Below are 23,857 nucleotides of genomic sequence, written 5' to 3'. Positions count from 1 at the left end.
GGAATGGCACAAGTCCTTCTGGGGGCGAGATGTGGCATAAATCCGTGCATACCCATGTGTCCAAACTTACATGTTCTGAACCTCCCAGTACGCACACCCCTAGTACAGGGCTGAACACAGCACACGGCGAGACCACGTCGAAGGCTTCCCTGTACACCCTGTGCGTTGTTTGAGAGCGGGAGCACCGTCGTGTGGGTGCCGGAGAAGGGGGGCGAGCTCCCTGAGGGCCAGGCTGGGTTCCGGACTTCAGCCACGTGCCTCCCTCAGTCCCGACGGGCCGTGGACTTGCTCCCGATTCCAGCGTTTGTGCAGTGACTCCTAAGGTCTGTCCAAGTGGCCCATGGGCGGGACTCTGCGGGCTGAGCCGTAGGAGCGTGGCTCCGGGATGAAGGCAGGCCTGTGAGCGGCTCGGCGGGAGGAGGGGTGGGAGTCGGGCCTAGAGAGGAGACCCAGAGTGAGCAGGAGGCCCGCCAGGAAGGGGACTGTTTTCTCTGAGCCTTGGCCCTGGGACCTTTGTGAGTGGGGGCCACTGAGTCCTCTGCTGGGGAGGAAGGAATGACAGGCAGGAGGGGGGAAAGGTCGGGGTGGCGAAGTGCAGGCACGGGCATCATGTCCGAGGTGGCGTGGGGACCGTTTGTGGGAAGCCTAGGGGTCCTGTAGGGCTTTCTGACGGAGCGCCCTGCGGTGAGGGAGGAGGTCCTGGAAGATGACTGTTGAGAATGAACTGTTTAGTGAGAAAGGAAAAACGTGTGGTGTGTATGCTTCTTACTCACAGACTCTAACATCTCGGGGACGTTAGAGAAAACCATCTGGCCTTGGAAGGGTAAATAAACCCTCTCTGTCGTGCTGGCATTTGGGTTCTGGAGTGGGGGCTGCCTTCTGTAACCTCGCCCGGGCAGAAATGTCAGCGGGGCGCGGGGGGCTCATTCACGGCACAGCCGCCCCGGCCCGTTCTCCGCGGGGGGACCGGTACGTGACCGCAAGTGCTGGGGGGAGCTTGAAGCCACCTGTCGGGTCCGGGTGGGCAGTCACTCCAGGATGCGGACCGAGGGGACAGCGTGCGCCTGGTCTTCGGTAAAGACCCCACAGCCTTCTGCCTGCCGGTGTCCTCAGGGTGTGCCCCCGTCTGAGCCCCCGTGGGGGTCACCTGCTGGGGCTTCGGGCGGGGAGCCGACCTGCCCGCCAGGGGCTCTGTTTTAGGTTCTCAGCGCGTTCTGGCGGCGTGCCCCCAGGTGAGGGCGGCCGTGGTTGGGGGGAGCCAGTGGTTGAAGGAGGTTGGAGAAGGCCCCCCCAGGGACAGGGACTTGCGAGGGGGCCGTGAGCCATGAGAGGTGGGTGGCTTTGTGGAGGGAGGCCTGGGCTGCGCCGCCGGGGGGGTTCGGGAAGGCCACCGGCTGGCGTGCTGTAGGGACAGACGGAAAGGCACCGGTGGTCTGCCTGGAGTCAAGGACGAGGTGCGTCGAGGCCGCCTGGCTGCGCCGGCTGTGTACTCCACACTGGTGACAACCACCTGGCCGAGGTCCTAGAAATGCGGCCGTGAAGCCTACATGGCCTGAAGTTGTCATGGTTACAAAGTGACATCGGGGGGCGAGGGCGGGGAACCAGGGGTCCTCAGCACAGCACCTGATCAGAACCGTGTTACTGGGCTCTGCTCCTGCGGGGGGCTGGGGTTGGGGGCCAGGATATGCACAGGTCCCGAGCACAGCGCTGACCAGAACTGTGTTCTGTTTGCAGCCGCTCTTGTTAGTAAGGCTTTTCACACTCAAGTGGAAGTTCCTAGAATAATGGGCAAAGAAAAGAAATGATCTATTTCCAAAAGTTACTGAATTTAGCTAGCTATCCCAAGAAAAGCCCATGTGTGCTATTCTTTATTGTGCAGAAAAATTTGTTTCTGTCACCGTTGTGTTATCATCAGATTAAGCTGTCGAGTCAGATGGATGCGGAGCCTTGCGCCGGCGTGTCTGCTGAAGAGCGCCTGGCACGCCTGCCCCGGCCCATCCGTCTCCCGCGCTGGCGGGGCGCGGTCCCCACCGCGCCAACAGGGAGCTGGCGGGGCGCTGCTCCTCTGATGCTGCTCTTGAAATTTGTTCCAAGAACTGTCAGGACAAATACGCAGGTTCTGAAATGGAGTAAATGTTCTTAAGGTTCAGCATTCTTCACCCTTTTGGCTGTAGTCAACCCCTGGAAAGGTCATCTTCTGCCCACCAGCAGGGCGGGCTCTTGGAGAGCTCTGTGTACTGTCTGTCCTGGATGACCAGTGGCTTCCCGGGACACCCACTTTCCGGGCTAACCCCGGGAGGTCCTGGGTGAGCTGGGGTGTTGGGGGCTGGAGAGGAGCCATGGTGACGTCCCGGCTGCTGCTCTCCTAATAGCTTGAATTCATGTGGGGCTTGCGCTATGGTCAGTACTTCATGTTGCTTTTGTTTTTCCTACAAAAAAATATGGGCTTTGAAAATGTCCTCTTAGCTTTTTTTTTTTTTTTTTTAATTTGTTTTTGGTGGGGTTTTTTTTTTTTGCTTTTTTTGTTTGTTTGTTTGTTTTGGGGGGTTTTTTTTGCTTGTTTTGTGGTTGTTGTTGTTGTTTTGTTTTGTTTTTTTGCCATGCGCGTAATCAGAACATTTCCTTCTGGACTGAGATCACCATTGCAGTTCTTGCGGAATCGTCTGGACTGTTGGTCTCTCCAGAAGGACTTGTGGAGCTTTTGGTTCTGATATCCTGAGTGATTTTCCTTTTCTGCCTGGTGAGGTTTCTTGCCAGGACGCCTTCTCCGAGCCCAGGGCGGCTCTCCTACCAGCCAGCGCGTATCAGGACAATTAAGACAGGCTGGATTCCTGGATGGGTTAGTTAAATCTTCTTTTGTGATGGCCAGATTAAGTGTTTCCGGCAGATTTCGTGTTAGCAGCGCGCATGTGTTGTGCCTCGGTGGTGACCGGGATTCCTGCAGGAAGTCCCACTTGCTCACTGAGAAGCCAGCTCGTGGCCACCCAGGTTGCTGGTCTGTTTTGATTGTTGGGTGCTTGTGTTTCTGGTCTGGATTTTTTGGTTTTTTTGTTTGTTTTGTTTTTTTTGGAGCTGAACATGGGGCTTGAACTCATGACCCTGAGATCATGACCCGAGCTGAGATCAAGAGCCGGATGCTTAACTGACTGAGCCGTCCGGGTTCTTCGCTAATAGAGCACTGGCCTCAGGCCACGTGGAGTTTACCTAGACCAGAGCGTCATCTCTGGGAAGCCAGGTGAGTACTGGCCCCTCTGTCCGGCTCTCAGACTCAAAGCTGCCTCCTGAGGTTTGGAACCAAGTGCTCAAGGGCCCTGGGTTTCGATGGTGGGGATTTTCAGACCTCCCTTCCTGCGCCACTGAGGCAGAAGCTGCCTGGCTTGTTGCTGTGACCTCAGTTGCTTGGCCTCCCAGGCCCGACATAGTCCCCTAGTTCCTGAGGGCACCAGGGAAGCTTCTGGGGAATGCCTCACCCCACACAGAACGAGGCCAGGTGCCTGACGCAGGGTATTGGCTTAGGCAGATCCCAGACAATGGAAGCTCCACACCAGGCATAAGACCAGGGAGAGTCAGCCGCTGACCGTGTCTTCCTGCTTCTGCTGAAGGCAAGGGTCTACAGATGCTCCCGGGTCAGTCCTCCTGCCCGCCCAGATCCCGGATGGAATGAGCCTGTGGGACCATCTCGAATCCACTTTCAGCCCAATGGCCATGCACATCTGTTCTGGCACTGTGTCTGGAAGCCTGTGCACCAGGCCTTGCTGTGCGAGTGGGTGGGTGGGAGACGCCAGCCCCTCTTCCCAGAGCCCCCTCTGCTGACCCAGCCCAAACACAGCTGCTCTCTGAGTCCTTCCAGTGCCTCAGGCCCACACACTCACTCAGATGTCTGTTTTCCTGGCGGTGATTTCATCTCTCGATGCTGGAGTTCTGTATGAGAAGCCCTCCAAGGCCCGTGTGGGCTTGTACTTGATGGAAGGCCCAGCCACGGGTTGAGTGTGTCCTCCCTGAATTCACATGCTGACACTTAACCCCCGTGACTGTATTTGGAGAAGGGCCTTTAGGAGGTAATGAAGATGAAACAGGGTCATAAGGTGGGGCCGTCCTTCAGCAGCATCGTGGAGACAGTGCTCTCTCCCTCCTCCCTCCTCCTGGGCCCTCCCCTCTGCTCCCCCCAGCCCATTCTGGTCCCTACCATTTGAGGGCATAGGGGAGAAGACAGCCATCTGCAGGCTGGGAAACGAGCCCTCACCAGACATAGAGTCAGCCGGAGCCTTGATCGTGGACTTCACAGCCTCCAGAACCCTGAGATAATAAATCTCCATTTAAGCCATGTAGCCTGTGGTATTGTATTATGGCTAATACATGGGTAAAGAGCAGACTGGTTACTTCAAAAGCACAAAACTTACTGGGGGCTTGTGTATAAATTCGGATTTGGGGATGAGGGCAAGCTTGTAATGAGACAGTCGCGTAGGATGGTTCTCAGGTTTAGCTCCTGGCATCCCCAAAGGTGTGAGTGTGTATAAAGTAGCAGAAAACAGAATAAACAGAAACAAGATATTCATCTTACTACCAGGGACCCCACATGTTGCAGAACGGGGAGTGGCAGGTTAGGCAAGACATGCCGAGAGCGCTGCTGGACTGTTGGCAGGCCTGGGAGCGCTGCGGCCCTGGGTGCCTGTGTTCTGGGATACTGTCAAGGCTCCCAAGCTCGGATGCAAGCGGCAGGTGTCAGGAGAGTCTGGTGTAAGTGCGGGGCGACCGGGATTCTTAGGCCTGATAGGGTTGGGGAACTAGCCTAGATTTGCTATTTGGGATTTTGTACAGGTTGTTTGTTTGTTTGTTTCTTGACATTGGTAAGTTCAGTCTCTGGTCTTGCCCAGATCAAGGAGCAGCATGGGGCCATCCTGTTGGATACCAGCTAGAATTCTAAGAATCATTCGGTTTGCTACTTTTCATGTCAGTTGTCTTTCAGGGTTTTTGGAGGCCTCTGTTGAGTTGGGGACCTAGCAAGGCATTTCTCACTGACAGTTGCTGGCCTGCACTTGCATCAGATTGGCCTGTGTTACATCTGTGGACATTGATGGGGGGACCTAGAAAGGTAGGACATTGTTAAATTTACTTCTCCACGAGCAGATTGTGCTATGGGGTGTAGATCTGCAGAAGGCATCAAATATGGACAGATTTTTATGCCGGTTGCAAAGAAAACTCAAGTTGCAAACTTTTACGTAATGAATTTTGCCTCCATGGCCTTGCCACATGGGCCAGCCCTCAGCACCGTGCCCCCAGAATGCTGCTGGGCAGGGAGAGACCACTGCGGTCCAATGTGGGAGAAGCTGGAATCCCGGCTGATGGAGTGTGCTGCGCTTCTTATCGTCCTGTTAATATTTAAAATGTGGATTTGAATTCTCAGTTATGTTTTATTTATTTATTTATTAGCACAGCTATGTTTGTTGTTTAATTCCATAGTGAGAGTCTCTAAGAATATGATTAACCTTGAGGGCCATCTTATAATGTAATTATTAATGATTGATTCTGTTTATCCTGGAAATCAATAAGAGAGGCATAATGGTGCGGCATGTAGCTGGGCTCAATTTTGTACATTTCGTAAACATGGTTCTGTGACAACAGTGGTACGGGATTATTACCCGGGCCGGGGGTGATGAATCTGAAGCGTGTGATTAGTTTTGCACAGTGATTGTGGTATGTGGGGCTCCTTATATGACTTTCGTTAATGCGGCAGGCAGTGTTAACGTGGTTGACGTGTCCTGCCACTAATAGTCAGGGCGGGGACGGACAGTAATTGATCTTCCTGGGAGTGCCGTGATGTAAAAACAATTCAGGCTGTTTGAAGTATATTTTACAAGTGTGCATTGGGCCTTTGGGATGTTATATTGAAAAACCCAATTGTACAGTTACCATGGGAACCCAATTAGAATAGATTGCTTGATTTTTTTTTTTTTTTTGGTCTTTCATCTTGACCAAAAATCTAATGTATTTTAAATGTTTTCATATGGAATTGTATTCATACACTGACTTGCTACACTTGTTTCCAGCTCTAAGCTGAAATAATGATACATTCTCTAGTGCAGCTTTGTAAGGAAGTCTCCTGGAGAGATTTAATCAAATTTTTATGGAAAAGTTTGTACAGGTGGTGGGAGAGGTAGAGGTAGTAGAAAGCATTGAGAAAGCTGGGAAAGTGGTTATTTTCCTCTGATGTTCCTCTGGTTGTGCTCTGGATGTCAGAGAATACGGGGTTTTCCTCTGTTTTTCCTCCTATTTGCAAATGGAGGCATTAGGGCCTCAAAGGCCCTTGGGTTGCAGGGGGTCAAGACAGCAGGTGGGGTAGGACCTACCGGGTGTCTGGACTCTTCCCTCCACACCAGTGGGCTCATGGGATCTGGTTTCAGAGACTTTCTGCAGTCCTAAAACTTACTGGAGATCCCAGAGAACTTCTGTGAGTCATACATCAAATTCACCACATTAGAAGTTAATGTTGAAAAATTTAAAACTATTTATTAATTCATTCAGGCAATAATAAACCTGCTACATTTTAATGTAAATAACACATTTTTAAATGAAAAGTAACTTTTCCATAAAAACAGTGAAATGAGCAGTATTGATTTACTTTTGTCCCACGTCTTTGCAATGCCTGGATTCATAGAAGGGAGGGTCTCACCCCTGCTCCTGGCCCTGTCTGCTGTGGTGTGTTGGGGCTGAAGCTTATCAAGAGAGTCTGGCTTCATACAATAAGTAACTGGTAAGGAAGGGCATTTCCATAGCTTTTTCAGGTCACGTGGCTATCCTGTAAGATGGTGTCAGAACTCAACAAGTACTAGTTTCTTGAAGGATCTTCGCTGGGCGGCATCTGAGCCCTTAGTGAGCTTTTTGTACTCCCGTACGTGGAAGTTGATTGGTGTGTCTTGCACCTTGAATGATTTTGTTACATCGTTCTTTGGTCTTTGGAAAATACCAGTCTGCCGATTTACGCACAGCTTCCAAACGCTGGCCGGTCTCATGATGCAGTATTGAAACCCGTGCCTGCTGCTACCACTGCCTTTCTCCTTAGAACACCCTTCGGATGGGGAGGCTAAGTCTGGGTGGTGGGTGCCAGTCTCCCAGAGCTGTGATCATCACTTAAAGCTCTCCACTTACCATTAGCAGCAGGGACTGTCGATACGTCGCTTACGGTGACATGCTCCCTTTGTTTATCTTTGAGAAAATGTCTGCCGGATACCCACGTTTGAGTACCTGTCGGTCGTTACTCATTCCTACAAGTAAATTTGTGTTCCACGGATAAGTCGGCGGGTTCGTGCAAAGAGCTCCCCAGCCACGCAGTGTGTTCCTGCAGACCAGCCACGGTCCCCACCTTGCTGCTGGAGTGCTCCCACGCACTGCCCGCCTGTGCCCGGAATACCCAAAACAGTCGAGACTGTGGAATAAAGACCCCAAGCTTGATTGCTTCATCCAGACATTCTGGCTTGAACCTGGCTTTTTCCCCTTGACCCCGACTTTGCGGAGTGGGCGGGGAGGAGGACTGCCGCTTACTCTTCACCAGCTGTGTTCACGGCTGTTTCTGTCGTCCTCTCCACGCTGAAGTGTGGTGTTTGCTGAGCTTTTCCATGGTGCCTCTTGTCACCCTGGGGACGTTGTCTCCCTTGTGCCGTTCATGTGCCGAACACACGGTTTGACCTTCATGAGTTAAACCAGCCCCGCATTCCGGGAGGCCCCCGCTAGGATGTCTCGGCATCGGTACCGTCATGCTGGCTGGGCTCAGTTTGTTTCGTGTTTGAGGATTTGTGTGTCTGTGATTCCTGGGGATACTGACCCGTAGCTTTCTTCTCTGGGAGGGTCTTTCCGGTTTGGAGTTGGAGCAGCCCTAGACGCGGGAGATCGGGCATCTCTTACTTGCTGGAACGGTTCGCGTGCTGTTAATATCATTTCCTCTGACCGTGTGACGGGTTTGCCAGTGAGGCCGCGCTGGCCTGCAGGTTTGTGGGAAGGATGTTAACGATGCACAGGCAGAGTGTTATTCAAGTCATTTCTTTCTTCCTCAGTGACTTTTTGGTAATTTGTGGTTTTCGAGGAATTTGGCCATTTCATCCCAGTTGTTTGAATTTATTGGCTCAACGTTATTTGAATATTCTCTTATTGTCCTTTGAGTGTCTGTGGGATTTAAGTCAGGTCCTTGCTTTTATTACCGTTACTGGTCATTTGTGTGTCTTCTCCTTTTCTAATTGGTCTGGTTAGTGGTTTGTCCATTTCAGAGAACTAACCTGTTTTAATAGATTTCCGCTCTCTTTTCTTCTTTACTGATCTCTTCCCTTTATTATTCGTTTCTTCTGCTTCCTTTGCTTTTAGTTTAATTTCTCTCTGACCCCGGCCCAGGTGGAGCTTGGATCATTGACTTGAGCCCTTGGTCTTGTGTCCTGTTGGCCCGCAGCGCAGCGTGTTCCCTCACAGCGTGAGCTCGCTGCAGCCGCGTCCCGCAGACGGCTGCCTCGTTGTCTTACTTTCACTGAGTGCCCTGCGTGTTCCCGTTTTTTTCTGATTCCTTCTGTAACGTGAGGCTGAGTTAGAAGTCTGTCTTTTCACTTCCAAATAGTCAGGGATTTTTCTGGTATCTGTTGCTGATCTTCCGTTTTTTTTTTTAACCTCGTGCTCAGAGGACGTAACTTTTTATGATTTCAGCCCTAAATTTACTGAGAATTGTTTCATGGCCCAGAACATGACCTACGTTGGTGAATGTTCTGTGGTGTTGGGGAGAGTGTTCTTCTACGTGTCCGTCGGGTCCGGTGGGCTGACCGTGTAGCTCAGGTCCTGTGTCTCCTTGTTCTGTAACTTGTTAGCAATAGCGTAGAATTTCTCAGTTTCCCCTTCAGGGTTCAGCTGTGCTTCCTCTGCCTCAGAGTTTTCGTTAGGTTTGTGCATATTTGAAATTTTTATTCCTCTTGGTGAATTAACCCACTTACCCTTATGAAGCGGCTGCCTTTCGTCATAAGACTAGTTCCGTTCTGAAATTCCTTGCTCGGTACTAAGATGGCACTCCAGGTTGCTTTCCTTCATGTTTCTGTGGCAAGTGTCCTTCCACTCGTTCTGTTTTACTGGTTTTGGCAAACTGTCCTGTTTCCCCCTTCTGACCACTTGCAGGGTTTTTCTTTATCACCTTTTTTCAACAATTTGGTAACGACGTGCCTCAGTTTACTTCTCTTTATGTTCTCATGCTTTGGTTTCAATGAGTTTCTTGCATCTGTGAGTGTAACTTTTTCATTCAATTTGAAGAAATAGTTCATATTTTTTCAAATATTTTTCTGCCCTTTTCCTTTTTCTGGGGTGACTCTAATGTGTGTCAGATTGCTTAATATTGTTCCTTGTCTTACTGATGCTCTGTTCATTATCCTGCAGTCTTTTCTTCCCTTCCTGGATAATTTTTTAAACTATTTTGTCTTCATTGTCACAAGCTTCTCCGTTCTGTCGTGTCTAATCTGTTAATCACACTGGGTGTTATTTCTCCTTTTAGATACTGTATTTCACATCTAAGTTCCATTGGGGTCCTTTTTTATATATTCCCTTAGCATGTTTTTGTTTTCTTCTATCTTGAACATGGGGACACATTGATGACAATGGTTTTAGCCCAGGCCGGCTGGCTCAGGGCCCGTGACTTTCGCTCATGGATTTTGTGTCAGCTCTTGTGCCTTCTGTCAGAGGCTTTCTGTTTGTTTTCTGTTTCTTGGCTATATTTGGTTAGTTGTGGTTGCCAGAAAGCCACGCACTAGGAAGGTCAAGTATGCCAGGAAACCTAGGCTGAGGCCAGCTCACGCAAGCACAGGTGAAGCCCGTCGGCGCGCACGGACGGCCGTGGCGAAAGGGAGTGGAGCTGCCCAGCGCTCACTGTGTAATTAGGACGTGAGAGGACAGGAAAACCTTGACCTGTGGGAGGGATTTGTCACCAAGTTTTAAGTAAGGGACAGTGACAACTTGATGTTGGCGTCTTCGAAGGCCCAAATGCAGGCTTGGCTTCTACATGATGTTCTTTTCCTTTGTTTTCTGGTGGCTCCTCAGTTTAAACTGAAGGGATCATGTTGTTTGGGGGACTGAGAGTGACAGTCCGGGTGGGCCGTCCGTGCTCTTCCTTGACCGGGAAGGGGGGGGAAGAGGGTCAGAGAGCAATGCATAGAGGGAGGGGCCTTCTCAGGGGGGCTGCCCACGAGTCCGGTGCGAGTCCACGGAGGAGCGCCAGGACAGGATGGGGGGCGGCTGCCAGCGGCTGCCGGAGCTGTCCCTCGTGTTGCTGCTCTGCCTGCTGGTCCCCGTGCCCTCTGACCCTTGGCAGTGTTTTCTGCTCACACCAGATCCTGGTGGGTGGACAGAATGACGCATAGGTGAGTCCCAGGTGCCAGGTGTTGGGTTAAGCTGGTAGAAACGGGTTGACTCCCTGTTAAGAAATTGAAAGAAGTTTATCTGTATTTTTACTCCAAAGGAGGACCATTTCACCTCCATACCGAGAGGACCAGAATTGGGAAATCAGAGGAAATCAGGGGCCTTTTGAACTCAGGTTATGTTTTCCTTGTCACTGTTGCAGCTTCTAATGCGCGGGCTCACTAGACACGCGCTCTGCTGAAGGCCGTCATTCCGGCATTTTCATGCTGGGGAAGAGGAGACCAGACGGGAGAGGAGCTGTGCCCCTGCCCGACTCACACGGCACAGCTGTGGAGAGTCGCCAGCGCAGACCTTCGTCAGTTCAGTTTAGTAGCAGCGATAACACGAACCCCCCACATTGCTGTCCTCCTGACCGTCTAGAGAGCTCTTGGCTATGCTGCGTGGCAGACGTCCATCAGTGGAGGTTGTCCTTTGTCACCGATTTCTCGGGTAGCGAGTGTGAACCGCTCAGTGCACACAGCCAGCCTCGCGGTTTGCGCTGCGCCCTCCCACAGCCACGTGCACACTCACCGCGTGCCCTGCAGCGGGACACGCAGTTTGGGTGGAGGGTCCGCCTGTGCGCTTCCCGCTGTGCTCACGAGTGTGAGAACCGCACACGGTCACGATTGCGCGATGCTTGCGGGGTACTCCCTGAAACAAGCACAGCGCCTCCTGCCGTATATGAACGGCCAGATCACTTCAGCGACCCCACGTCTCAGGGCTGTAGGAGAAGTAGGGGCAAGTGCGTTAAGGACCTAGCTCTGGGTTACACGTGAACGTCACACACGTGGACCAGCACAGCGCACTAGCGTGCAGCAGAAATGAACCGTTTCTGGCCGTGGTGATCAGGTCACGGCACCGAGCCCTGCGGAGAGGCCCTCAGCTCTCTCCCGTCTCCAGACGGACCGCTGCAGGTTCTGTCACTTACCCAGCTTATGGGATTTTGGCTTCAGCGTTGCTTGCTGTAGTGAAGTGATCATAGGGGTTTTCCGGCACGTTTTTCTCCTCCTCTCTTTCTCCTTTCCCTGCCTCCTCTCCTCTTGCCTTCCTGCTTTTTTCCTTTTAAAATTTTGTGTTGTTTGATACACACCAACGAGTGCGTGAGAGGTCTGTGCGCTATGAGGCACGGACGATGCTCAGGGCCTCGGCCAGCTTCTCTCTGGTTTCAGAAGCACCGACCCCGCTCCGGGGAGGGCACCTGCACCTCTTCCGTCCTGCCCCGACCTGCAGTGAGGCCTGTTCCCAAGTTTGTGTTTATCATTACCTTGCTTTTTAGATGTGTATCGTTTTCCCGTCTACTGGGCTGCTTTTCAAGGAGCCACATTTAGTGTGGCTCGTTTTGACTTTCACGAAGAGCGTATGATGTGGTCTGAGTGTTCCGAGCTTGCTTTCTTCCGCGCCGGATTCCGTCTGCACCGCGCGTGGTGCATACGCCGTGTTCGCATCCCCGCATCTCACGTGGGACCGTGCGGCTCTTCTCTCGTGTCCTTGTCGGTGTTTAGTCCCCGGGCACTTGGATTCTTCCCAGTGTTTGCCCGTCACCCACGGCAGCTACGCTCCCGCTCACATGCGGCTTCCAGCGCACATCTCGGACGGCTTCCTCGCTGTACACTCAAGGGCGCAATTCCTGTGCCGTCACTGTTCGGTGTTACAGGACAATAATGTTTTGTGAAAACGGTTGAAGCAGACTGGGCTCCTATCAGCTGATGCTCATCCTTAACCCAAACTCGGAAGTTCCTTGGTCCTTGCTAAGCTGCCGGCTAGAAAATAACGATCTCGTTGTGACCCTCATATGCGTCTCTCTGATTACCAGGGAGTTTGAGCAGCTTTTCGCGTCACCACTCATGATTCCTGCTGCAGAATGCCTGCTCATTCCCTTTTGCCTGTGTTTCTACCAAGGTCTTTGTTTCTTACTGATTGACAGGAGAATTTTACCTTCTGGATCTGAGGGCTGTCACACAGGCAGCTGTTACTGTGCCTCCGTGTGTGCCGTACCTCTCCGTTTCCCTTCTGCGGCCTTTCGGTGCACAGGGGTCTTATTTTCATGGAGCTGAACATGATTGAGTTTGTGATTCTTGCCCTTTATAGTCCATTTCTGTACTGATACCGCCTTGTGTTAATTACCGCAGCCTCAGCCTCGCTCCTAGCGTTGGTGGCCTCAGTCTGCCCATCTTGCTCGTCCATACACATTTCAGATCAGCTTGTCAGAGTCTTAGAAAGAAGCCCTTGGTGTTTTGATGGGAGCCGCTTCCATCTATGATTAATTAATTAATGTGGGGAGACTGACATGGTGTTACCAGGTGACTCTTCCTCCTCACAATAGGCTGTGTCTTCCCCATGCATTTATTCAGGTCTTCTTTGGTGTCTGCAGTTGTTAATAGTTTCTCTCTAAACCACTTGTGCATCTCCGTGATGTGCTCCCCAGATCCTTACTGTTTGTGTTGCTATTACAAATGACGTTTACTTCTTCATCTAGCCATGTTGTCCTCACTAGGACCTCCATGACCATGGTCAGTAAAAGCATGGTCAGAATTTACATATTTGTTACCTATTTTAAAGAGAAAGCTGTCAGTTTTCACCACCAAAAATGAAGTTTGTTATAGACTTTTGGTGGAAAGAAAGCTTCCTTTTTTTTTTTTTTTTTTTTGGTTGTTTGAGAAATTTTTAAAAATCATGAATAGGCTCTGAATTTTACTGAATTGTTTTTCTGCGCCCATCAAAATGATTATGTGATTCCCACCCCCCTATTTCTGTTGATGTTGGTAATTACTTCTCTAGATTTATTAATGTTAAATCACTTTTGCATTCTGGGATGAACTTGTCCACTAAGCATCATCTGGAGGGGGCTTACTGATTCTTGGTTTAGGGTGTTTGCGTCTGTGTTTATGAATGAGATTGCCCAGTCTTTTCCTTTCTTAGAGCATCCCTGTCTGGTCTCGCTTTCAAAGATAACCTGACTCATGACTGGGTTTGCCACTCTCTTATTTTCTATTCTCTAGAAGAGCTTAGATCACAATGATCTTTCCTTGCAAAATTTGGTACATTTTGCCTTTGTAGCCTGCCTGGTATTTGTGGGAAGACCTTTTAATTAGTGATTTAGTTGCTTTTTTAGTTATAAGATTATTTATTTTTTTGAAGCTATAGTTAGGTTAATTATATTAAGCCAGATTTTCAATTTTTGGGGGGGATATAGTTCCTGGTGTTCTCTCGAGTTTTAAATCTCCAGAATTATGTCCCTGTCTTCATTTCTCACGGTTGCTTATTTTCACGTTCTTTCCTTGTCCGATCGCAGGCGAGTTTGCCGGTCTGTGTAGTCTTTAGGACCAGATTTGACTGTGGGGCCACATATCGTGTCTTAGATGATCTAATAGTTCATAAGTTTCTGCCACTGTTTCCTCCTGTTTCTTATTCTCTGTCCTGTTTCTGTCTCCCAAATTAAAGGCTTCCCTTACACCGTCTCCCCTCTCGCTTTGCCGATTTCCCACAGCATCCATCCTTGTAGTAGGTCTGTTTTCGCTCGTCAGCCTTTTCAGAGAACTTTTAACTTTCATTATGATTTCCTTCTTGGAAAGGAGTTATTTGTAAGTATTTTAAAATTTCAAAACATGGAGATTTTTATTTATGGCTTCATTATCAATGTTGGTGGTAGGTTAATACTAAGGGGGCACCCCTGACCTTTGTCTGACGTTACTCCTGCAATGGCTGCATTTCGTGGAAGAAGGGACTTTTCAAATGTGGTTGAGGTCATGCGTCAGTTGACCTCAAGATCGGGAGAGTTTGGGAGTGGTCCTGACCAGTAATCACGTGGGCTCCTTCGCAGCAGTGGGTTTGCCCGGCTGGTGGTGGAAGGGGACATGGGTCGGAGGCCAGCGTGGTGCTCTCTGTGGCTCTGTGGCTGAGGTGCTGGGTGGTGGGACAAGGTGCCGAGGGCGGTTGCTTCGGCCCGAGCTCTCCAGCTTGGGGAACGGCCTCCACAGTGACCACACATGCTGGCCAAGCAGTAGCATCTGCCTGACCCGGCCCACACCGGGCTGGTCTCTGAGACCCTGAGCAGAGGCCTGGCCGGACTAGTGGCCCTTCCGAGCCAGAGGACCATCAGAGGACAGATGGGGGTGTTGGGACCACAGCGTGTGCAGTGAATTGTTCTCACCACTGGAGCAGATTGATACACTTCCAGTTACGTCCTGGTGCGTGTGTGGGGCCCAGAGGCTGCCGCCCTCATCAGCCTTGCATGAGGGCCCAGTCTGTGGGCGACTGCGTCCCGGCGCGTGTGCGGGACGGGGGTGTCTGTCTCGTTCAGGACACGGGCACTCCCCACCGCACCAGCCGCTGGGTTGTGGTGTCGTAGCCTGTGCCAGCGTTCCTGGGTCTCTGCCTCGTTCAGCGCCCGAGCTCCTGCTGCCGGGACACGGTCCTCCTCTCCCGCGACGGCTGTCAGTCCCTGGCTTCCGCGGCCGCTGGGTTTTGCTGTTGCACTTCTTGTTTTGCTCCTTTGTGCTTGATCCTGTTTCGGGGGGTTCTGCGCTTCTTTCCTTCCACACGTTTCCTTCGGATTTAATTTGATGCTGATGCTTTCGTTCTCCAGGCTCTGGGGGTGGACGCTCGCTAGATTCCCAGCCGCCTCCCTCCCGTGCGGGCGCAGGGCCGAGCACTCCTCCCGTGCAGCTGGGCTCCTGCAGCGCGAATGTGGCCACTGCCGGCCGTGCTGTGCCCGCGCCGTTCAGAGCGTCCGAGTCCGTCCTGGTTCCGTGCTCGGCCCTGGGGCATTTAGCTGTGGTTTCCAGACGTTTGTTGATTCTTGCGCTCATCTTTCCGTTACTGTTACAGGTGGTGAGCCCCGCGGTGTGACGTCGGTCCCTGCATGTGCCGAGGCTCGTGCTGTCCATGCGCTGTGCGCTCCGTGGCGGCAACTGTGCGGAGACCCCGGCAGTTGGGGCATGGTGCGCGGCTCCCGTCCGCTGCCTGAGCTCTTCTCCGGGTGCTCACATCAGTTGCTTTAAAACCTCAAATTGTACTTTTGATTTTCCTGCTTCTTCAGCTCTGTCCTTTGCCTGATCTGTATTTAGACTGTGATGTTAGGCGGCTGCGGATTTCGCACGAGAGGTCTTCCTTTTGAACTGACTTGTCGATCGCTGTGAATTGCACCTTTATACTGCAATGAACACTTCCCGCCTGAGCACCTGCATTGGCTAGGATTATTTTTATTGGGGTAAAACACGATGTAAACCTCACCATCTTACCCGTCTCTAAGTGGATAGCGCAGTAGGGATAGGCGTGCTCGGTGTTGTGCCTCAGGCCTCCAGGACGTTCTCATCTTGCGACGCGGAAATCATTGCCCGTGCGGGAGCTCCCCGTTTCGCCCTCCCCCAGCCCCTGGCAGCACAATTCTACTCTCTGTTTTTGCGAATTCGACTCCTCTAGGTGCCTCACAGACGTGGACTCCAGCGGCGTCTGTCTTTTCGTGACTGGCTCACCTCACTGGGCGTGGTGTCCTCATGCCGCGCGCGTGCTCACGGCCTCTGTTAGAAGGCTGAGTCGCACTCCCCTGTGTGTCCTGTTAGGGCTCTCCAGCAGACGGAGGCTCGGTTGTACCTCCCGGCTGGAAGATGGTCTGGCTGAGAGCAGATTTCTCCCTGCCTTTACCTCGTTTTTTCTTTTGTTTAGACCCTCAACGGATTAGATGCGACCCACCTGCGTTGAGGAGAGTGTCTGCTTTGCTCTATATACTGATTTAAATGCTTATCTCGGTCTGAAAACCCTCACAGATGCACCCAGAGGTACTGTTTCACCAAATTGCCGGCCCCCCCCCCCCCGCAGTCACGTGGACACATGAAATTCCGTATCGTATGCGCACCCACCACGTTCTGTCCACCCGCTCACCCACTGACAGACGCTTGAGGGGCTCCCCATCTTGACTGTTGTGAATAATGCTGCCATGAACACGGGGCTGCGAATCTCAAGTCCCTGCTTTTGCTTCAGGACAGACAACCTGGTGCGGACTGGCTAGATCCTGTATGTGTAGTTCTGAATTTTTGAGGAAACTCCTGACTGTCTGTAGCAAATACATCATTTTCCATGACCCCCAATAGTGCATGAAGGCTCTGTGTTTTCCCCATCCTGGCCAACGTTTGTTATTCTGTCTTTTTTTAATAGTAATGTCCTGACAGGTGCAAAATGTGCATTACCTGGCATTACTGTTATCACGTGGGCCTTCTTTGGGTCAGGCTTGAATGGTGTGTCTTTTTCTATCCTTTATGTTCAGCCTTTGACCTCATATTTAAAGTGTGTAAATAGCATAGGGATTTTTAAAATACTTGGTATGATAAGCTTCATTTTTTTAGGCCAGTCATATTAAAATTATAGGGGCGTCTGGGTGACTCAGTCCGTTGAGTCCGACTCTTGATTTCGGCACAGGTCATGATCTCAGGGTCGTGAGATCGAGCCCGCGCTGGGTGTGCAGTCTGCTGACGTTCCTGTCTCCCTCTTCCACCTGCCCACCTGCTGCGGCTTGCTCGTGCACACGCGGCTGCTCTCTCTCAAAGTAATAGTAATTATAGACGTAGTTGAGTTTAATTCTTTCAGTTTGCTATTTGTCTTCTAACTGATCTATATCTCTTGTTCCTTTATTTCTACATTATTTTTCCCTCTTTTAGATTAATAAAATATTTTTATCCTTCATTTTCCTTACCTGTTAACTTCCTCATTCCACACACGTACTTTCTCTGGTAGTGATTCACCTAGACACCACAGCACACATGCTTGCCTCACTAATGCTCCCCGAAAACTGCCCCTTTCCCACTTCCTGAACAAGGAGGCACTTCATACAACGTTCTTTTGTTTAACTCCAACTCAGCTTTTAGCCTGCTGTGTTTAATTCTATAAATACACTAAAAACTATCATCACCATCACTATTGTTGTTTTTGAGCATGCAGATTTATCTGATTGATTGATTGATTGATTGATTGTGGGTTTTGTTCCTGTCTTCATTACTGTGCTTCCCTGTAGGATGATTTCCTTCTGCTTGAAGATCTGCTAAGTTTCCTCCCTCCCTTCCTTTCTTCGTCCATGCTTCCTTCCTTTGGTGCTGGTCAGTTGGCAGTGGACAGAATGGGTCTTGAACCCGCTGTCTTCCGTCCCCGTGGGAGAGGAGGGGACAGTTGTCGCTTCCCGAGTTACTTTATTCCAGGTGTGCCCTCCACTGTCTCCTGGCTTCCAGGGGTTTCTGTTGCGGAGTCCGCTGTCAGTCCTGTGGCTGCTCCGTGGAAGCTACTGTGCGTCTCTGCCCCGGGCTGCTGCTACGGTTTCTCCGTGGCGTGAAGCGGACTCTGTGCTCCCTGTTGCTGGGATTTTTTCTTCAGGTTTATTCCGCCTGGAGTTTGCTGAGCCCCGTGACCCTCCGGGTTGCTGTTCTCTGTTTCGGAAAATTCCTGACTCGTTTCTGAAATGATCGCGCCTCACCTGCGGGCTGTCTCTTGTTTTTGTGGCTCCTGTTCCTCTTCCCTTTGCCCTCGTGTCTGTGCCCTGGCTTAGACGTTTTCGTCTTTGGTTTTTTTTGTTTTGTTTTGTTTTGGGTTTTTTTGTTTGTTTTTTTGTTTTTCTTTTCTTGGGACATTTTCTGTGGACCGTCGTGCCGTTGTTCCCAGACCTGCGCGCGGCCCCGCCCAGCCCCGTCTTTCTTCCCCTGGGGGTCCCCGTTGCAGAGTTTACATTCTCCCACTCTGTGAAGCACCCGTTTCATTGTTAACGTGTGTGTTTGTTCCCTATTCAAAACCTTCCAGTTTCCCATGATTCTCATTCGTTTTCTCTGTCTTTTCCTCTTAGTTTTGAACATATTCATTATAATTATTTCAAAGGTTTTGTATGCTGACACCAGTATCTTGGACATCCACTCTTCCGTTGGTGTTTTCTGACATTTTTCCTTTTCTTCATTGTGTGGTACTTACACACCTGTGCACACATACGACGTGCACATGTGTGCACACACACGGGATAATTTCTGTACGTGGCACAATCACAGTTTCGTGTTTGGCCTTTTCACCTGACCTTTTACATAAGTATTTATCCAAGTGATTGAACTTTGGTCAACATTATTCCTAGAGATGCCATAGCATCCCGCCACACCACACCACTCCACTCCACACCACACGACACCATAGCACACCACACCACACCACACCACACCACACCATAGCACACCACACCATACATAACATTCTTTCATTATTGAATATTTACAGCATTTCTATATCTCACACTCTGTCCTAAAGAATTAAAATTTTGTCACAAAGATGTTGTGTTCTGGTGTTTTTGAGAACTCAGCCAAGTAGAAAAGATATTTGAAGTCTTGGGTTGAGAAAGTGCTCACCAGCCTCCCAGCTTCTTGAGTTCAGCAACGGTGCTTTGGATCCCCAGCAACTGGGGTTTGGGATCCCCAGTAGTGTTTGGGCCATTGATGCCTGTCATGTCGACCCTTGTCCACCGGCTGCTTGCAGGGTGCTTGTGGGTGGGAAGCGCGCTAGGACTTCTGTCTGACTTTGAACAAGGCCCCGACCACGTGGATTTTGGCTCGCTGTGGTGGAAGTGAATGACATGCTGAGTGGCCCTCCGCTTGTTCTGGGATCCCCATGAGCTCTGGGCGCTTGGTTTCTCAGTGACCTCCACTCATTACCTCCTGGTCTCCGTTTCCCTCCTCTGTGAAGTGACAGCGTCCTCAGCAGTCCCAGTCCTCTGGCAGCGATGGAAACGTTTGTCCGTGCCATCCAGAATGGAGGCACGAGGGTAGCATAGGAATAGGATTTTTAACTTTCTTACATTTTAATTAATCTGCATTGAAACAAGTTGCCCCGTGTGGCTGGCAGCTGCCGTGCCGGGCAGCCCGGTCTGGAGGGGCCGGTGTTCACTTGCTGGCCTTCAGGGGTCTTCATCCTCACTCGCGTTCTGACATTTGGTGTCCCCGCTTGTCTTTATTGTATTTATGTGGTCATTCGTGCTCTGAGTATTAGGTGTTCCTTTCTGTGTGTGAGCAGATCAGGTACTCTTCCTTCTCTGCGCTCTTCGAACAGGGGCAGCTTCTCCATGGGGAGAGTAATTTGCCTGCACAGGACGCTAAAAATATAAAGTAGGCCGAATTAGGGAAGAAGGGATTTTGCTGGAAAAGTAGCTTGTGTTGCAAAACCATTGAAGTAAACGGTGCCTTCCTGGCCGCACTCGCAGCACCTGCTGTTAGCTCTGCAATCTCCCTTGGACAGGCTTCCAGATTTTTGTCAAAATTAACAATGTAAACTTAGGATTCAGTTTCCTCTTGTACATAATTGCTGTTTGTAAAGGACACTCATTTCTCTTTGAATTTATGATGCAAATAACATGATTTATAGTTACAGATCTCTCGATCCTTTGGGTCCAGGCAAAATAAATGTAGTATCTGATGTTGGAATCGGGCAGGATTTTTCTGTGAATCTTAAAATATCTGCTTCGTAAAAGTGGGTTAATTCATTTTAGAAACTATAAATAGTCACTTGGTAATTAGGTGTTTGGGTTTATTTGTTATAACGGAGTGCTTATTAAAGTTCTGTGCATTTTTACCCCATGGATCAGAAGCTTCTATAGGCCAATGATAGACGCACTTTCTACATCTCACTTTCTGATTATGACTCCTTACAGATGATAGATGGTCTACTCAACTTTTAGATTCCCGTTTGCTTGTGGAACACAAATTCTCATCTCTTCCGGTTGAGCATATTCCCGAATTCTGGATCCATTTTATATCATAGAGCCTAGTGCTGCAGTACGTCGTGCAAAGGGAGAAGTGGTAACATGAACATGTGCTCTGCCCGGAGCGGATGCGACGCGGTCCGTCCTGCTGATCTCTTTCTACCACGGTTCTTCTTCCTTGTTTCTAGGCAGGGCTTCTTCATGTAGTTAAAATGGCATCAGGACTTCACGGGGATGAGGGTTCCTGCAGACGCATCCCTGTGTCTGGTCACAGAGGCACAGGAATGTAATGACATTCCCAGTGCTGTCACTGGCCAGTTTGATGTCTTCCCTCGTCCAGCGGGGTGGCACCGACAAGACCGATGGGGCATTGTCTACTCCAGGAGCGCCAGCCCACTTGGGGAAAGGCACTAGCGCACCTGCCTGTGTGCGTGGCTGCATTTACTGAGCACATAGCGACGGGGACAGTGGGGTTGTAGTATTTGCCATCTGGACTCTTCCTTTTAATGTTATCCTCCCCATTTTTAAGAAAAGAAAATTGATGATTTGTGTTTTGGGGATCAAACATGGTTACACACGGAAAGCTGTATTTTGTAAGTATTTGCGGGAAGCACCAGGGTCTGGAATTTTCCATCACTCTGACTCGCCCCCAGCACAGCACGCCCCACCCCCCAGAAGCCACTTCGATGCACCTTAGTCCTGCACCGTGTTTGTTTGCTCTTCTTGTGTGATCTGGTAGCAAAAGCACATTTAAAATTTATGCATGTTTAATGAATGCCCACTGAGAAGAGAGACCACTTTTATAACAAGATTAATACCTTGGCTCAAGGGACATAACATTTTAGTAAAATCAAACTTTGTGTAGTTCTCCTAGCTGTGCTTTCAACCTCCGGTTTCTTTCTCAAAATGTCTAAATAAAATACCGGTGTCCGTGTCTGGCTCTGAGTCCCACCTGCGTTCTGTGGACCGACCTGGAGCCCGCTCGGGGTGTGACATCCGGGCCGGGGTCTCCCAGCGCCCGTCACAGCAGCTGACGTGACCGTGGGACGTGGATGCACCACACACCTTGTCTTTGGTGCTCCCGTTAGCACGGACGTTTCTCCGCCCATCTCCAGGCTTAGATGCTTCTGGAAAGAAGTAGTGTTTTGTGTGGTGTTAAATAAACTCAGAGTCTTTTCCCCTTTTAATTACTACATCTTCGTGTAGTAGTCTTGGTGCTGTTTGTTTTTTTTCTTTTCCTTTTTTGACAAGAGAAGCCCGTTAGGGTGGAAGCTGGGGAGCAAGTGTTCCGAAAGGCTCCTCGTTTTGAGAAGGAGACTCCTTCCCTCGTGTGATTTATAATGTGACAGCTGCTGGCCCGCTGACACTAATCTCCATTTACGATCTGTGTCACCTTTTCACTGCCCAGCCCCAGCTCACACTCCCCACCCGGACCAGTCTCTGTACCAACGGTGCGTGTCCCCCGCGAACAAGCAGCGTTGAGGCTCTGAATCCCCGAAGCTGCAGGAAGGGGTTTCATTGAGAATGTGAACGCCCGTCTGCGGCCTTCCCCGGTCTGCAGGCCGTGGGCCTCCACAGAGGCGGCTGATGAAGGCCCTGCAGATGTTTCTCGTCTGCCTGGGGCCCATCAGGAAGGTCAGTGGTCGATCTTCGGGGTCAGGGTCGACCCTGCATGTACATGGATGCTGCTGGAATGGGGTTTTTGACTTGTTTTGAACAATTTTACACCGGTAGAAGAGTTGCCTAAATAGCACAGGCGTTTCTCTGCGCCATCCGTCTGGGGTCGCCCAGTGTTGACACCTTCTGTGGCCTCGCTCAGCCCCGCGCGGTTACCAGGGAACGAGGTGTGACGCCCCAGCGCACTCTTCAGTGTTGGGTTCGGCCCCAGGCCTGGCTCACGGCTGCCTGCGAGTCCCACTCCTGTCCGTTTTCTGTTCTGCTGTGCAGCCCAGGACCCCGCAGGGCGTTTAGTGACCGTCCGTCCTTCGCTGCTGTGACAGTTCCTCTCTCCTTGCTTTCCGTGACCTGGCTGCTGTTGCTGAACGCCGGGCAGGGGCTCAGTGGGATGTCACTGGCTTGGCTTCGTGGTGTTGTCTCCTGGTCAGATGGAGTCGCACGTTTTTGTTAAAAAGAGCACAGAGGCGACGTTCCCTCCCACGGCGTCCCGCGTGAGGCGTAGGACATGCTCATGGCAGGCACCTGCCGTGGCGTCGGGTTCCAGAGCAGGCGGGATCTGCCGTGGCTCTCCGGCATCGGGTTGCTGTTCCCCCTGGAGGTGGGGAGTCCCAGGGGGCGGTTCGGAACCACGCACACTGTTGGTTCTCAGACGTCCGCCCATGGACGTTTGCGCCACTCGTGTATTTTGCCTGCAGCAGTGCTTGCCGTGTGCTTCGCCCGATGCTGCGTGTTTCCTGCCTTCTTTCTTCCTTTCCTGCTTCGGATTCTTTTTTTTTTTTTTTTAAAGATTTTATTTATTTATTTGACAGAGAGATCACAAGCAGGCAGAGAGGCCCACAGAGAGAGAGAGGAGGAAGCAGGCTTCCCGCCGAGCAGAGAGCCCGATGCAGGGCTCGATCCCAGCACTCTGGGGTCATGACCTGAGCCGAAGGCCGAGGCCCCAGCCCACTGAGCCCCGCAGGCACCCCCCTGCTGCGGATTCTTAAGGGAGAACCGTTGTTTCTCCCACGTATTTTCCGTGATGAGTTACTGGGACTCGTGGCTGTGCTTCCGGACTGCGGGCTTTAGGCGGTACCATCTCGGCTTGTGTCGCTCCGCCAGCTTCGACTTTGGCTCTTGGGCAGTCCTTGAGTTCGACGCCTGCATCCCGTGACCCGCCCATCCTGCCGCCAGCACTTCACACTTACCTTGAACTTTCCTCGCCCCGTCCTGGATTCAGGCGCTCCCACAGGAAGCCCAGGTCCCATTTCCTGGAAGATGGTCTTAGGAACCCAGGTGTGGGCACTGGTGTGCTTGTTGGTGCTGACGTGCTGTGGCTGTGACCCTTCTCGGCGGGCTGGGCTGGGGGTCTCCATACGGGCCCTGAACCCTGCCTGGTGTCGTGTTGCACAGGCAGCACTTCTCCGTCATCGGCACGCAGAGTCAGCCGTGTCTGTCCCGACACCTCCAGCTCCAGTCCGACACAGCAGGTCTCCTTGGAGCCCCCGACCTTGTCTGACGGTGCGAGCCCAGACCCTCGGGATCCACAGCGCCCTCTCTGCATGACGGGAAGTGAGCGGACTGGGGTAAGCGTGTGTCTGTCACTGCTTGCCGTCACAGGCGCAGAACGGGTCTGCTCGGCAAAATCCTGTTTGTGAAGGAGAGCATACTTGCACTTCCTTGGCAAAAATAGTAGCCTGCAGAATTCTTCTAATTACTCATGTAAGTGTGGTTAGGAATTTGGGGTTGAGGTGGGACCAGGATAGGTAGGAAATGAGCTACCTTTGTTTCAAAAATAGATGACATGTTTCCAAATAGGGAAATTTTGCTAATTTGCTTGTTTTCCAAATACGCAAATACTGCATGTTGAGAAGAAATTAAAATAAATATTGAGGGTACTCTCCTATTAATTTCATGTGAATAATAATTTCATAGCATTCACTATTAACTTGAGTTTATTTTGTGCTGTTAGCCCATTTTCTTTTGATTCCCATTTTTTGTTGGATTGGTTCTTTTTACCTACATGTAATTCATTATGAATCTTACTTCAGTTTGTTATAAACACATATATTAAAATTT

General features: G+C 50.8%; 1 protein-coding gene across 1 annotated transcript in view; it reads left to right on the top strand.

The window, feature by feature from the left end:
- The window catches only part of MGMT (O-6-methylguanine-DNA methyltransferase), a 277,379-nt gene that overhangs the window by 6,450 nt on the left and 247,072 nt on the right, over nucleotides 1–23,857 (top strand). The window lies entirely within an intron of this gene.

This window comes from Mustela putorius, unplaced genomic scaffold, assembly GCF_011764305.1.
Source record: "Mustela putorius furo isolate JIRA1106 unplaced genomic scaffold, ASM1176430v1.1 tig00003909_pilon_pilon_pilon, whole genome shotgun sequence".
Classification (NCBI taxonomy): domain Eukaryota; kingdom Metazoa; phylum Chordata; class Mammalia; order Carnivora; family Mustelidae; genus Mustela; species Mustela putorius.
The sequence above is the reverse complement of the archived record's forward strand: the minus strand, read 5'-3'. Positions and strand labels throughout refer to the sequence as shown.